The sequence below is a fragment of the Herpailurus yagouaroundi genome, unplaced genomic scaffold (genome assembly GCF_014898765.1).
Source record: "Herpailurus yagouaroundi ecotype Mexico unplaced genomic scaffold, PumYag 159, whole genome shotgun sequence".
Taxonomy (NCBI): Eukaryota; Metazoa; Chordata; class Mammalia; order Carnivora; family Felidae; genus Herpailurus; species Herpailurus yagouaroundi.
This window is the reverse complement of record NW_024412400.1, coordinates 31,624,542-31,639,281: the sequence shown is the minus strand read 5'-3', so window position 1 is coordinate 31,639,281 and position 14,740 is coordinate 31,624,542. Positions and strand designations below refer to the sequence as shown.

General features: G+C 42.5%; 1 long non-coding RNA gene across 1 annotated transcript; it reads left to right on the top strand.

The window, feature by feature from the left end:
- Positions 1–730: 730 nt before the first annotated feature.
- On the top strand, positions 731–6,342 carry LOC121033327 (uncharacterized). The gene is made up of 3 exons (XR_005791837.1): positions 731–1,126; positions 1,946–2,067; positions 6,126–6,342. It is a non-coding gene; the product is annotated as an uncharacterized LOC121033327 (long non-coding RNA).
- The last annotated feature ends 8,398 nt before the right edge of the window (positions 6,343–14,740 follow it).

Sequence of the window (14,740 nt, the reverse complement as noted above, 5' to 3'; positions counted from 1 at the left end):
TTGGCAATCACAGACACTATTCCTGTGCCAGTAGTTCTGGGATTGAGACAACTGGGGCTCCTGCAGGGCTTGGAGATCATTTGTGCCAGGATTAAGTGTTTAAGGCCAGACCACTTAATTGAGATAGGATAAAATCAGAAGGGGAGCCAAGATGAGACCCAGAGTGGCATACGGGGCAAAGTCAGTAACTTTGTATATTTAACCTACGTGTGTGTATGAGAGTTCCTTGTGGAAGGGCACAAATTGAAAAAGACCTTAAGAGGGGGGTGTGTGATCTTGGCCATCACTACTGCAAGGACTAGCTTCTCTCTCACCTCTTGCTTCAGTCTTACCCAGCTAAATATTTGCAGTTCATAACTATGTCCTGCCTCTGTCTGGACTCTTCCTATGGTTTTCCTGCATGGGAGCACAGTCTTAATTTGTGATGGCCTAGATGCACACCTCAAGGCAAGGAATTTTAGTGCAAGTAGATCATTTAGATGACACTGTGAGATGCTGGTAAGAGATGAGCGAAGTGCATTGGTAAGACATAGGGATATAAAGGCAGTCAAGCAAGTTATCTCTATGGGAAACTGGCTTAGTCCCCCTGGAGAACTCTGGGAAATAGTGTAGAACAGTGAGGAACTGGCCTTTGAGTTATCCTACCTGAGTGGCAAGATTCCACCAACTTCCAGCTGTCATTGGCTGAGGCTGCTCTCAGGAGTTAATTCTCAGGCACTCTGGCCTGCCACTTGAGCAGGCAGAGTTTATACCACAGCTGGAGGAAGCCCTTGGCCTCAGAGTTGCAGTTGCTGGCATTTGGCAGTAGGAACTTGGAGGCTGGGCCTGCAGGGACATGTTAGGGAGATATGGGAGGGGAACTGATGGCACGTTCTGTGAGTACCTTTAGAGTTCAAGTCAGGTATCACCTACTTTGGGAAGCACTCCATGGCCCCTCATTTGTTTCTCCCCTCGTGAGTTGAGTGTCTCTCAGCTTTGCTCCCACCTACCCACACGTCACTGTATTTAACTGTCTGCATCTCTCCTGCTAAACTCTGAGCCCACTGGAGACATGGACCCGGACTTCCATCACTGTAGCTCTGTGGTACCTAGAAGAAGAAATGACCCAGAGAGAATCTGGCACATGGTAGGTGCTCAAGAAGTCTTGAATGAATGAATGAATGAATAAGGAATTCTCTTCATCATGTGGAATAGCATTGGTTATGTTCTGTGTATTTCTGTGTCTAAAAGCTTTAACGTAAATTATCACTATTTCTACTGTAGTGGGCTTATTTAATGGGAATAATTTCCTACGGAGGGGTCTTTCAGGTACAAGAAAACACAAAGATGTTTATGGTGTACCAGGTGGCGCACTAGGGCCTGGCTGATTCACTGCTCAGCACCCCCCAGATTCCTGGGGAAAAGCTGGGGAAAGGGCATGAGTGGCTGTCATGCAGCAGTTTTCTGCCTAGAAAACCCTTCCGTGGGGTGAGGTTGAGGGAGGAGGAATGGCAGGGTTTCTGCACAGACCGAGAGTGCCCCAGAGATCCCATCTACTCTCATTTTAGGTAGTCATGATTTACTCATTGTCACAGTCACTTAGCACTCTGGGAAGGATGCATTGTCTCTGAGTAGAGCACAGTGGTGATGATTTGGCTGTTATTATGGATAATAATTGTGTTTGCTGTCTGTGCTGCCTAGGCTTATTCGGGAGCATAGTTACCACTGCTATCATTTTAAATATTTTAATTAATGATACTATGCTGTGCTCCTTGCCTTGAGGCTCCTTAAGCAAAATGAGCAATTAAAAAAACCACAAAAAGCCAATGAATGAAAATAAAAGAAAGGGCATTTAAAAAATCATTCTGTTCCTATGATGTTTCGGGCTTGAAAAATGTATTCCGCTGTCTGCTGCAGGCAAGAGAAAATTCTCACTACTCCCGCCTGTTATCTTTTGCTCCCATAGTCATCCATCTCCCGTAGCTGCTGAGTGACATGGAATATACATAAAGCATCATCAAAAAGAACAGGAGAAGAGGAAAAGGGAAAAACAGCACCCAGAAAACTTGGAGCCTCATGCTTTTAAAAGTACGTCATTATCCTCGATCATCACCGTCAATCATTGTTATCAATTATTTTATACTTTGCCAGCCTTGTGGATATCACCGGGGAGATGGCGAAGAGCTAGTATCTCTATCTCTGAGCTCTTTCAGTCCAATTTTAGTGTCTGTCCCGCTGGAGTGAGCACTATGGGTGTCTTTCAGGGTAGTGACTGGAAATGGTTCTGGCTGAGCAACTGAAAGCCTTGGGATGTTCTGTGAGGCTGATGGGTGAATGCAGGAGAGAGGCTAGCAGGGTAGGGCAATCTGAAATGTTAATGCGCTGTTTTCATGATGTAGGAGATATGAAGGAGTCTAAGAGGTGAAATTTCCCTCTGCATCTCATCACCACCTGAGCTCTCTGGCCAGGTCAGGATTCCAAACTCAGGACTCTTGCTTGGCCTGCTGAACTTTGACTTCCAGAGTGTTGTTAAAAGGTTTGAATTAGTAGCCAATACTTAGAAATGGAGGCATAAAACTTGAAAATTTATTTAGCCTCCAGTCTCATCTGCCAACCCCAACCATGTGGCATTACTGAGTGGGTGCCCTTTCTTTGGTGTGCCGGAACTGGCTTCTGCCAGCCTGTGAGAGAGAGCATGTGCACATCTTCAACTCTGTGTTCAGTGACTTCACATTGGTTGCTCGATATCATTAAGATCAGCCATAGTGGGAATACTTATACCATGAATACTAGCAAATGCTACAAATTAGGTTTTTTTTTTTTCTTTCAGAGAGCCCATTGTTAAACATTTACCAGCATACCTATAGCTCCCCATCGTCAGCTTACAATGAGGCTGTATTGCCTGCCTTGTCCCCTGGGTTTAGATCCCAAATTTAAGATCTTACTTCTTTGTGTACCATGGTCCTGTGAAGAAACTTTCTACCCCAGGCCTTTGTTTGGAAGGATAGGCTCATCAAAACAAGGGTCTGAAGGGGAGAAGATGATGGTCAGCTTCAAGCTGGAGGAGGCAGTGACCTGATCTGTGAGGGTGAAAGACTTCTGTGAGCCTGGAAAGGGAAGAGTTCATTCTGGGAAGGGGTGGACAAATTCCTTGTGTGGCAGACACCCAGCCCCTATTTACACAGTATCCCATTTATATGCAGCCTGGGAGTGGCAGGAAAGTTAGTCAAGGATGCGGGGAAATCACAGGCTATGAAACAGACCACTTGTGCTCTGGGGCTGGGGGCATGGGAGAGGTATCCACTAGCAGGACTGACTTCATGGGCATGTGGCCTGTGCAGTTACACTTGGTTTAATGCTCTGCTCTCACTGTCTTGAAATTCATAATAATTATTGAACCACAGGATCTGCATTTTTATTTTGCACTGACTGGGCTCTACAAATTAGGTATCTGGTTCTGTGTACTGTGAATGGACAGGTAACCCAATTGCTCTGGGATGCCTAACCTTTCACAGGGCTTCCTGTGCAACTCCAAGAAGCTAGAGAGAGGTCCTTCAGAATTTCCCATCAACCCCTGTGCATGGGGCTTAATCAGATTTATGTGGTCAGAAACACTAAGAGACATGTTTTTTTGGGTGGGTGCCGAGCTGTCTTACTGTACTAGGTTGAAATTTGTTTTGCCTTGGATGAACTGGAAGTACAGTGCCAAACTTAGGTAAATGGGACAAGGTCTCTTCCCAAAGGAAGAGCCTAGTGGGAGACATGCAGAGTGACCCACAACTCTGACCCCACGTAGCACATTAGGATTGAAATCTGTCAAATGGGCCATGGGGGTGCAGAAACAGGAGCAGTTGGTTCTGCATAATTAGGATCAGGGGAATTTGTGGCAAGGCCCTGAAGGTGAGTAGGAACTCTCTGGGAGGAGAGGGTGGGAAGATGTAAGCCAGATGCTTCACTAGAACCCTCTTGCTTAGGGGTATTTTTTTAAATGTTTATTTAGAGAGATAGAGAGAGAGCGAGCATGAGCATGCACACCCGCATGAGTGGGGAAGGGGCAGAGAGAGGGAGAGAGAGAATCCCAAGCAGGCTCCATGATGTCAGTGCAGAACCTTGAGATCATTACCTGAGCCGAAATCAAGAGTCAGATGCTTTACCAACTGAGCCACCCAGGTGCCACGGGTCTGCTGTGTTTTGATGGTGCTGCAACTATTAGCAATAGTGAGGTCCACCACCTCTCCTGTCTTGTGCTGTGGCTGTGATGCGGTCACAAAACCAGTCTGGAGGCTGGTTCAAATGACTACTTTGTAAGGAGATCTTTCTTCATTATGTGGTGGGAGAACGTTTAGAAATCATAGCAGATGTGCTCTCCCTAGTCCATTCCTTACCTGGTGACCCTTCCTCTATCTGGGTAGCATCCTTGTGTCAGAGAAGGGAGGTAACAGCAGAAGCCTTGGCCAGATTTTGGCTGTAAAAAACAGACTCTAAGGGGCATTGGGAAATAGTGAAGTCAGAGGGAGTCACAGGTTTTCTGAACCCTCAGAGTGGATAGGGTTTCTTATAGGGGGAAAGGGGAGTCAGAAGGGAGGGAGGAGTGAAGGGATGGTAAGGGTCCCAAGAACATGGGACTCTGTGGCCACCCTTCTTCAACTTATCCTGGGAAGAGGAAGGAAAGGCAGTTAGTTAAAGGCAGGGATCCTCAGTCCTATTAAAACTTAATGACTCCTTTATGGAGCAAATATTTTGTTAAGTCCTATTTACTGTCTTGAAGTAAATGAAATTCATGGGTAATTTAACTCCCATCATTATGACAACCAATTAATACATCCACAGATTTCCAAAATATCCTATGGGGAATGGGATAGTCCTGGCTGAGAACCACTGGTCTAGGGATTCTGTTTCCTGGATAGGAACCAGGGAAAAGCAAGACCCTCAGACCAGCTGTGGGGTGTGTTGGGAAGGGCCAAGGGCAGCCACAGAAAGTATCCTTTCACTAGGGTCCTCAGAGCTGCAAGAGGCAAAGGTGGGATGAGATGGAGCCACACAGTGTCCTGGGCATCACTGTGGGTTTGGCAGAGAGGTGCTAGGAGATAGAAGAGAGAGGCCAGCTCCAGAGGAGACTTGTGTCAGGAGTGAAGAATGGCCCAGCAATGACCTGCATGGCCTGATCATCTGTACCTGAAGGGGTGCAGATGTCTCCAGAGATCCCAGCATAGGTATACAGCTGCACTCCAGCCCCATCCTGCTTAAAGCTCATTGATAGAAATAGAGTCATAATTTTCCACACATGGAGTTTGTGGATGGACATTCTTATTTGCTACAGTTCTGTTCTGAAGAATCCCTCACTTGACTGGGTTCAGCTTCCTCCCACCTTCCCTACTGTGGAGGGGTAACCATAGCTTATGATCCGTTCCCTTAGCACAAATCTCTGCTGCTTAAAATCCAACTATGCCTGTCTCTTGGAAGATGAAGAATCTGGTGAAGGATAAAGATAGTTCTGTGGGTTTTATGACACATAAAAAAGCAAAAAGAGATCTCAAGTGTAGATGCTTAGAAGGTAAAAACTGCCCCTTTGGGGGACCATAGTCACATAATCTTGCTTTCTGTCTTTGCTAGAAAACGAGGCTGGTGGTGGTGAATGTATTTGCTCCAATGACAATAGAATGGGATTTAGAGGGAGAGAACCCTTGATTTGAATCTTGGTTTAGTTTTGCAGGCCATTCACTTAACTTCTTTGGAACTCAGTTCCTTTATCTATAAGAATGGTTGTGAAAATCAGATGTGGCAACAGAGAGAGAGCTTCTTGTCATCTGTAAGGTCATGGTTGTTAATTATTGCCATGAAAATTGCATCAAGAACAGCTAAGTTTTGGCATCCAGTGACCAGACAGGGGTAAGTAGATTTCTTCTGGTCTCAATGGTTTCTGCTTCAGAGAATTAGTACTTAAGAGTTCTTTGATTGGCACTTGAAGCTGGAAAAATTTCTTTGAAATCAATTTAATCACTGTGAGATAGATTTCATTATACAGTTGAGTGAAATGTAAACTACTATTTGCATATAGACTGTATCTGTAGGTGTTTAATTCTGATCATTCATTCCTTCTCATTGGCTCCTGGTTAGTTTTCAAGTTGGCTGTGTATTTGTTACAGGCTTATTTGAAACCCATTCATCCTTCTAGCCAGCCATCCATCCAACCAATAAAAGCACACTTGTTGAAGTATTTAATTTGTCCAAGTACCTAGGAGAGGTCCTGTGGGGATGCAGCCATGAATCTGATAAAACACTATTGTGGAGGCTGAGTATCAACTTCCTGGGCTCTTGACTATTTGCTTTACCTATTTTTGAGGGCACTTCTCACATCTTCACTGAAGATTGTATACTTTATTTAGTTCAATTGTTTTATTTGTAATCTGTTTTGTTTGTTTGTTTGTTTGTTTGTTGAGGGATGGAAAGATCATGTGTTTGGGCTGAAAAGGACCAGATTATAATAGAGTGATATCAAGAAGACCAGGTCTTCAAAAGTAGCTGATCCTGTCAAGGTATATCCTGTTTCTCTATTTTATAGATTTACCAAAGTAAAGTTAAGAATTAAGAAAAACTGAAGTGTTAGAACAATATATACTCTAGGGGTGGAGAAGGCCTTCTAAAATAGGCCAGGAAACCCATAATCCAAAGAAGGAAACATTAACATATTTGATGAGATAAATATTTAAAACTTTCATATGTCAAATGGTACCATAAACAAAACCTAGAGACAAAACACTAGGGGAAAAATACCCACAACTCATATGATAGACACAAGGTTAGTATCTCAGAAGCTGTACAGAATGCTAAGAAAAGGGCGTATAGCCATTAAAAGGAAGTACAGGGCCACCTGGGTGGCTCAGGTGGTTAAGTCTCCGACTCTTGGTTTCAGCTCAGGTCATGATCTCATGGTACATGGGTTCAAGCCCCACATTGGGCTCCATGCTGATAGTGTTGAGCCTGCTTGGGATTCTCTCTCCCCCTCTCTCTGCCCCTCCTCTGCTCATGCTCACTCTCAAAAATAAACTTAAAAAAAAAAAAAAAAGGAAGTGCAAAGGCAGGTTATACCTGAGGAGGCAAACATGGTGAGTAAACATTTGAAAAGATGGACAGCCTCACTGGAAATCAGGCAAATGCAAACTGAAGGAATGATACACCATCTTTACTCAATTGATCAGCAAAACAAAATAATTGAGAAGAATTGCCAAAGCTTGGGGTGGTGTGGGGAAATGGGTTCTTTCATCGTTTGTAGGAATGTGAATAGTGATAACATTTTTGGAAAGTAATTTCAACCCAGTTTAAAAATTAAAAAGTACATATCCTTTGATCAAATAATCACACTATTTCAGAGAAATAAAAGTGCTAGTACATAGGGAGAAATACACAAAAGTAGCTATTGCAGCAGTGATTGTATAAAATAGGAACAGGGAGTTGGGTAATGTGGATGTTCATTGGTTCAGAGATGATTGAATAACTTACAATACATCTACGCTATGGACTATTATAACACTGCTAAAAAGCATGGCTTGGACTTATATTTTCTGCTGGAAAGGATCCGCCTTATAGGGAAAAATTAGGTCAAACAGTAAATCTGCATATATTGTTAAGCCCTAACAAGGAATTATGGAAACAAATACCTCAAACTACTGACATTGATTACTTCAAGGGGGTGAATTTGAGGGCAAGAGAAGACTAAGAATTGACATTCTTGTATGTTGCTGTTTTGTTTGGATTGTTATACCATTTTTCCATTGAGGTAGAAGTGAAGTAAAAAAAAGAAAGGAAGAGAGATGGGAGGGGGGGCAGGGAGAAAGATAAAGAGAGGGTGAGAAAACAGGCTAGAGCATTAACATTTTAGACTTTAGCCTCATGGGGGAGAAAACAATGATTTCCTCAACCACAGGCAAAAGTGGTCATAAGTCAAAGACAGTAAGAGCAAAGAGAAATGCTGTTCTGTAGAGTCTGGCTCTTTAACCTGACGTCGTTATTCTTATAAATTAGAGATGCGGGCTGTTTTGGGGTTAATGCTGAGTATTTTAGTAGTGAGGCTCTTTTAGACTCTCTTTTACAATGAAGAATTTGTGCCCTGATTTTTTTTGTTGTTGTTAGCATCTTAGCAGGTTTATTTGTTGAAGGCTTATTTGAGATCCTGGTTGTTTAAATAGAAAATAAAATAAGAAAAGATAAATAAGCCCGAGAATAGGGGGGAAATATTATTTGTGTCCCTCAGTAGTTTGAAGGTTGCTGTAGTTCATCTTCAGATACCGAGCGTCATGAAAGATTTATTTAACCACATTTCTCTTAAGGTCGAAGGAGTTGAGATCACTCTTTCATCCAGGCTTCCTTTCTTCACCCAGGTCCTCTTATTTATTTCTCTCTTTTCCTGAGCCAAAATTTGAGCTGCTGTGAGAGATTCTTAGTCAGTTCCCAATATTTGAAACCACTTTCAACAATGCCATCCATCTCCTCCCCCTGCAAGTGGCATTATCTCCACATCCTTGGAGATGAGCTGCCTCCTCCCTCTTTTATCACTCTGAGCTGTACACGTTTGGTTACAAATGCCCCGATAATGTTCTCGTTGGTCTCTCACAAGTGAAATAACAGATAACCATTCTCCCGGTGATGGCGATGCTGTCATCCTGCACCCAGATAACCAGGAAAGGAGGTATCCACTCCCATTGCGTGCTGTGATTAAGATCTCGCTGGTGAAGATACAAGTGAGATTGCCTTTATAAAATAATATCTGTGCTCAGATTATTTTACTCAGCTCAGATAGCAGCTAACATCATTTCTTGGGGCCCTCCCCCTGTAATAATCTGCATTGGCTTTCAAACATGTGTGCTACCACCTGCCCTACTGGTGAGATAAGAACAAAAGTATTAGACGGCATATTAAATTGTGCTGCATTTTTCATATTACTCATACAAATGAGATACCAGCTGCAGGATAGTAGGTTTCATTGTTGGCAGAACTCCCAATCATCGTGCTGTGGAAACAAGGGTAGCCTTCCATCTCAGCAGTGTGGGCTGTGGTCCGTGGGTGCTGTCCTCCCCAGGTCCACCTTCCTGGATTGCTTGATGTGAATTAACAGGGGACAAATCCTTTCATCCTAAACCACATTTAGGCTTAATGTACCGTTACCTAAAGGAGGTAATCCATAGGGTGTTTCCCAAATTTCAGTTATCAAGTCCCACTTTTTAATGATATTTGTTGTTCTGCAGTATCACCAATAATGTTATTTAATACTTTCCTTTAAATTATTATAATTTTAACTACTAAGCTTAATAATAAGAGTGATGAAATCACAAGTTCGTTATGCTTTTATTTTATCTACCTGATAGTAAGATAAACATGTAAACCATTAATGTTTTCTGTGCACCATCTAAACTAGTTCTGAGTGATACCCATGGATGTTCAAGAAACATCCCGTTTGAAAAACACCGCTAAAATAGTTCTCACTAAAGTGTATACTGCTAGCACAGATAATTTGTTGGTAGCTGCTTTTAGTGAATGATCTCAGAGCTGGAAAGGTAGGGAGGAAAAGCTACAGATACAAGAAGGATTCAGAAAGGAAACGTTGGAAGGAAGTGAATAGCAGAACTGTCTAAGGTGCCATCTCATCCTGGTCAGACTTAGGTAAGTAAGATGGAGCCAGGGACACCTTGACCATCACCTCTCTGGGTTCCTGGTTCTCTCTCTGAGCCATAACACGTTTTCAGGAACCAGGACTCTGGGACGAGGCTTTTTCTGCCTCTTGCCTCTTCTTTGCCTCACACCATGGAAGCCCTCAGAGAGAACCAACCTTCCTGGGAGATGTCCCAGGTGACAGCATGCACAGGATTGTGCTCAACCCACTAGTGTCTGGACTGTGGTCAGAAGCACTGCTCAACCAGCGTCATGAAGAGGAGGCAAGGATGATACAGACGGCAGGTGCCAAGTGTTCGGGAGTGTTGCCAAGTGTTCTGTTAAGATTATTGTATTTATCCAAGACAAATGGCTCCATTATAAAGCCACATTGTATATATGTATATATGTTTTTTATATGTTGTTTTAAAAGCAAAAACAAAAAATATGAGAGATTACGGCTGGAAAGCATTAATTTAGAGGTAGCAAAGGCCCCAGACAGCTGTCAGAGGAATTTCTGCTCCAAGCTTTGCTAAGTACCTATAATCCTTGGCTCTGAGAGCGCTGCTATAGTAACCCCTTCCATGACGGTCTTCAGCTCTACACTTCCCAGTTATTACCCTGAAAAAAGGACTGCCAGACCTCATGGTAATGATCTAACCTGCTCTGGCCATTTTGTTAGAGTTCTACCATCTTACGACCAGGTGACGACCTCTGGCTGACTGTCCCAAACACGGCCCTAAATGTCATGGTAAGGCTACTTTAGACATGTGGTCTTTTCTCTTTGCAGAAAGGCTGCGTGGAATGGAGCTGTATAGAACATACAGGTGGTTGATAGGCAGATGAGCAGGAAAGAGTTAATCTCCAAACCAACCAGGGTTTAGTTGTGGGCCTGCCAAGCATCCAGGCTGAGTTCGTGAAGCACCACGAGGGAGCGGTTAATCAGACATCAGTTTCCAGGTGTGTGCATGACCTGACTGATGACCAAAGATTGAACTAAATGTCTGGGAACAGTTCATGTGTACAAGCATGAGGCTCAGACAAGACAACAATCAATCCCTGCTTCATCCTTTAATCTATATTCATTGCTAACAACAATCTAGCAAAATTCAGAGGGGGCTTTTTTTTTGGTACTCTGGTTAAATAAAGCAGGACGGCATCTGTAGTGTTTTGTAAATAGCATTTTGCGCAGTCGTTCAACGCTGATTAGCCCATGTTTGCCCTTCACTTTCCCAAATTAACTTTTGCCATCATCTTGCATAGCCGTTGAAGTTGGTTCCCCCAGGCTGCTGATTGCTGCTTTTCCCTAAAACTCATTTGATTGTACCTGTGCCCACTGGCCATCTCCCTGAACAGTTTTGCCTTTGGTTCTTTCAGTGCCTACTTATCCCTAGCTTCCCTCTCCATCTTTGTTAATAGGAAAAGGAAAAAGAAGTATATCAAGAATTTACACTTTTAGTAAAATAGAATATTCTTCTAATTTCTTAAACTCAAATTGTTCCTTATTGCCTCATTAAAGAAAGAGAAAAAAGAAGGAAAGAAGGAAGTATATAAAGGAGTGAGTGAGGATAGAGGAACACTTAACTAGGATTGAATCTTTTCCCAATTAAAAAAATTGAACATTTACATATGATGTAGATTATTACAAAGGTAATAGAACCACATTACAAAAATGTTGGCATGAAGGAAAATAAGAAAACTCCATAATACTAGTAACAGAATTCCTATTTGCACGTTGGTTTATTTCCTGCTAGTCTCTCTGCTAAGCACCTACTTTCAAAATGTAGTTGTAATCCTACTGAATATCCAAGAATTTTTTTTTCACTTAACGTTCAACCATGAGCATTTTTCATGGTGCTATGTGTCCTTTATAACCACAGTTTTTAATGACTACATGGTTTCCTTCAGTGAAAAGAAAATTACATAACCACTCCTTGATTGTTTTGATACTTAGATTGTTTGCAATTGAAAAACTTTCATGATATCATTGAAATGATACTGTTTAAGGTTATTTTTCCACCCACCTCTACTTTTGCATTATTTTATTAGGTTTTCTTTCCAGAAATCAGATAATCAGACAAAACCCATGGACATTTTAGGGGGCCTGATTCATCATTTGAAGTTGGGTTCTAAAAGCACTTGTACCCACTAAGTCTTCATCTTCATCAGTCATCTCTAAAAAAAAAATTTTTTTTTAAACGTTTATTTATTATTGAAAACAGAGTCAGAGCGTGAGCAGGGGAGGGGCAGAGGGAGAGGGAGACACAGAATCTGAAGCAGGCTCCAGGCTGTGAACTGTCGGCACAGAGCCCGACGCGGGGCTTGAACTCACAAACTGCGAGATCATGACTTGAGCCGAAGTCGGGGCCACCCAGGCACCCCAAGTCTTCACCACTCATCTTAGAGCACCCTTCATACACCCTCACTGGATTCTCCCACTTGTTTTTGCTTCTCCCAAAAAGGTGGGCTTGTCTCTCTTATATTGGGGAAGAGCCTCCCATCATAGATTTCTTACCATTTGCCCCCAGTTTGAAGCCAAAGAAGCTTCATTAATTTTGTGAATGGTGCCTATGCTGTAGCAGATGCCTTTAAAAGAGCCCTTTACCCTTGCTGAAGTTTGGCAGCTGTTGAAGACAGCTGGGTAATGAGAAGGGTATTGGGGCACCCAGGGTCTTAGGAGGGGGATTGAGAAAGTGGATCCCCACAACTGATGGTATCTGAATGACTATAATACACCCAAGAATAATTTGTGTACACAGTGTCCCCAACTTATGATGATTGTTGATTTAGGATTTTTTAACTTTACTATGGTGTGAAAGTGATCTGTTCATTTAGTAGAAACTGTACTTTGCATTTTGAATTGTGATCTTTTCCTGGACTAGTGATACGTGGTAGGATACTCTTTTGTAATGTTGGGCAACAGCAGTAAGCTGCTGCTCCCATGCAATCATGAGGGTGAACAACCAATACACTTACAACCATCTGCACCCATACAACCATTCTGTTTCTCACTTCCAGTACAGTAGTCAATAAACTACGTGAGCTATTCAACACTTTATTATAAAATAGGCTTTGTGTTAAATGATTTTGCCCAACTGTAGACTAATGAAAGTGTCTTGAGTACACATAAGATCTGTGCTTTTATGGGTATTAGCTACTGTGGTAGTTGTTGGATATACAGATATAAATGCTACCGTGAAAGGGCTTACAGCTTGTTGGGGAAATGACAGGCCTGTGAATAACTGTTACAAAGACAGAATGAAGGACAAGAAGGATTCAGGATAAGTTAGCAGTCAAAACACTCACTGAACAGGGGCACCTGGGTGGCTCAATCAGTTAAGCATCCAACTCGATTTCAGCTCAGGTCATGATCTCACAGTACTGAGATGGAGCCCATGTCTAGCTCTGTGCTGGGCATGGAGCCTACTTAAGATTCTCTCTCCTCTCCCCCTCTCCCTCTGTCCCTCCCCTACACGCAGTCTCTCTTCGTCTCTCTCAAATCAAACGAACAAAAATACTCACTGAAGAATCTTTGCACGTTAGGCCCCATGTTTCTAAGCTTTGTTTTGATCTGATCAGGGCGGCAGGGGAGGACAAGAGCAGGAAGTCAGTTATGGCAGCTTCACTGAACTAAGATGAATTCTGGTTGCAGGAGAAGAGAAGACCTTGCGTGGAGTCATTTGAATAAAACATTTCCCTACTCACTGACCATTCCTGGCAGGGTGTGCATATGTGTTCAGGTGGAGCAGATACAAGCTATTAGCTTTCACTCTGGAGTTCCAAAGACTAAACAGTCATGTCCCATCCTGGGAACACTTCTGACCTCAGAGTGGGCTTATAATGAATGGCTGACTCTCAGAGTCAGATTAAGTGACAGATGACAGGAGTGGAATATTAAGGAAAACTCGGCACTATCTACACCCAGGTGTATATGGTTCTTTAGCTCTTCCTACATGAGTCTCTTCTTTTTCTTGTCTCTTATAGAGTACTTAATTAAAATTGTAGAGTTTTAAAATAGGAAGGGACTTTAATTACCTCAGAGGACTGTCAGTAACAAGACAGACTAAGGTAATGATGTGACCCTTCCCCCTTTAACTTCAAATACATAGAAATTCCAGATAAAAGGAAAACACAATGGCATTTTGGTGAAATTGCATTGCTTAACTTGAAAGAAAGAAAAGATAATCTCTAGATGTAGGGGAAGGAAAAGGAAGTGAATGCTGTTATAGTGGACAGGTAAGGGAGAGCTGATACAGGGGACTCTTGGGGCTTTGGGTTCCACATGACAATTGAGCTGGGCCTATAGTGTCCCTATGAGGAGCAGTTATGTGACCTCCAGATCATAGGAAATGGAGGCAGGAGGAATCCTGTATACAGCCTGTAAAGTCAAAGAGCTGCCCGCTCTTAAAATGTGGACTAGAAAATTGCACCCATTGGCATGGGAAGCAAATGGAAGCTTGTCATTTGCCTAGAGATTTAGGCAGAAAGAAAAAAATCATTTAAGGAATCTAATCCCCAGGCCTGAGCTATGTAGAGGTATGCGATCCAAATTTACACTTCCTGTCTGGTGTAGGACACCCAAGCTAAGAATTTATCGTAACCTGGTCAGGGACCATTGAAACCCTATAGGCTCAGTAAAAGCAAAAATAAAACTTCTCAGCAGGAATCCTTTCACAATCCAGGGCACACAGAATTCTGTAGACCTAATACCCTTGATGAAGAGAAGCTCACAATAAAAAACAGATAAACCTCATGAATCAAACCATCACACATCAGGGTCAGGAGACACCACAAACAGGAATCTGTATCCACTACTGGCAGGAGTGTCAAATGGTAGAACTACGCCAGGGAGCAATTTAGCAAGAGCTAGTACATCTGAAGATGAGCAAACACTACACCCAGCAAGCTCATGTACAGGTTATATGCTCTAGAAAATTCTCACATGCATAAAAGATGTGCCCAGAGATCTTCACTGCCCCATTGTTTATAAAAACAAATTATAATGATGACTAAAAAAACCCCCAAATAGTGGATCAGAATGGAAATGGATAAGTGAAGGATGATTTATTCATATATTAGAATACTATCAACTCATTAAAATGAATGAACATATTCA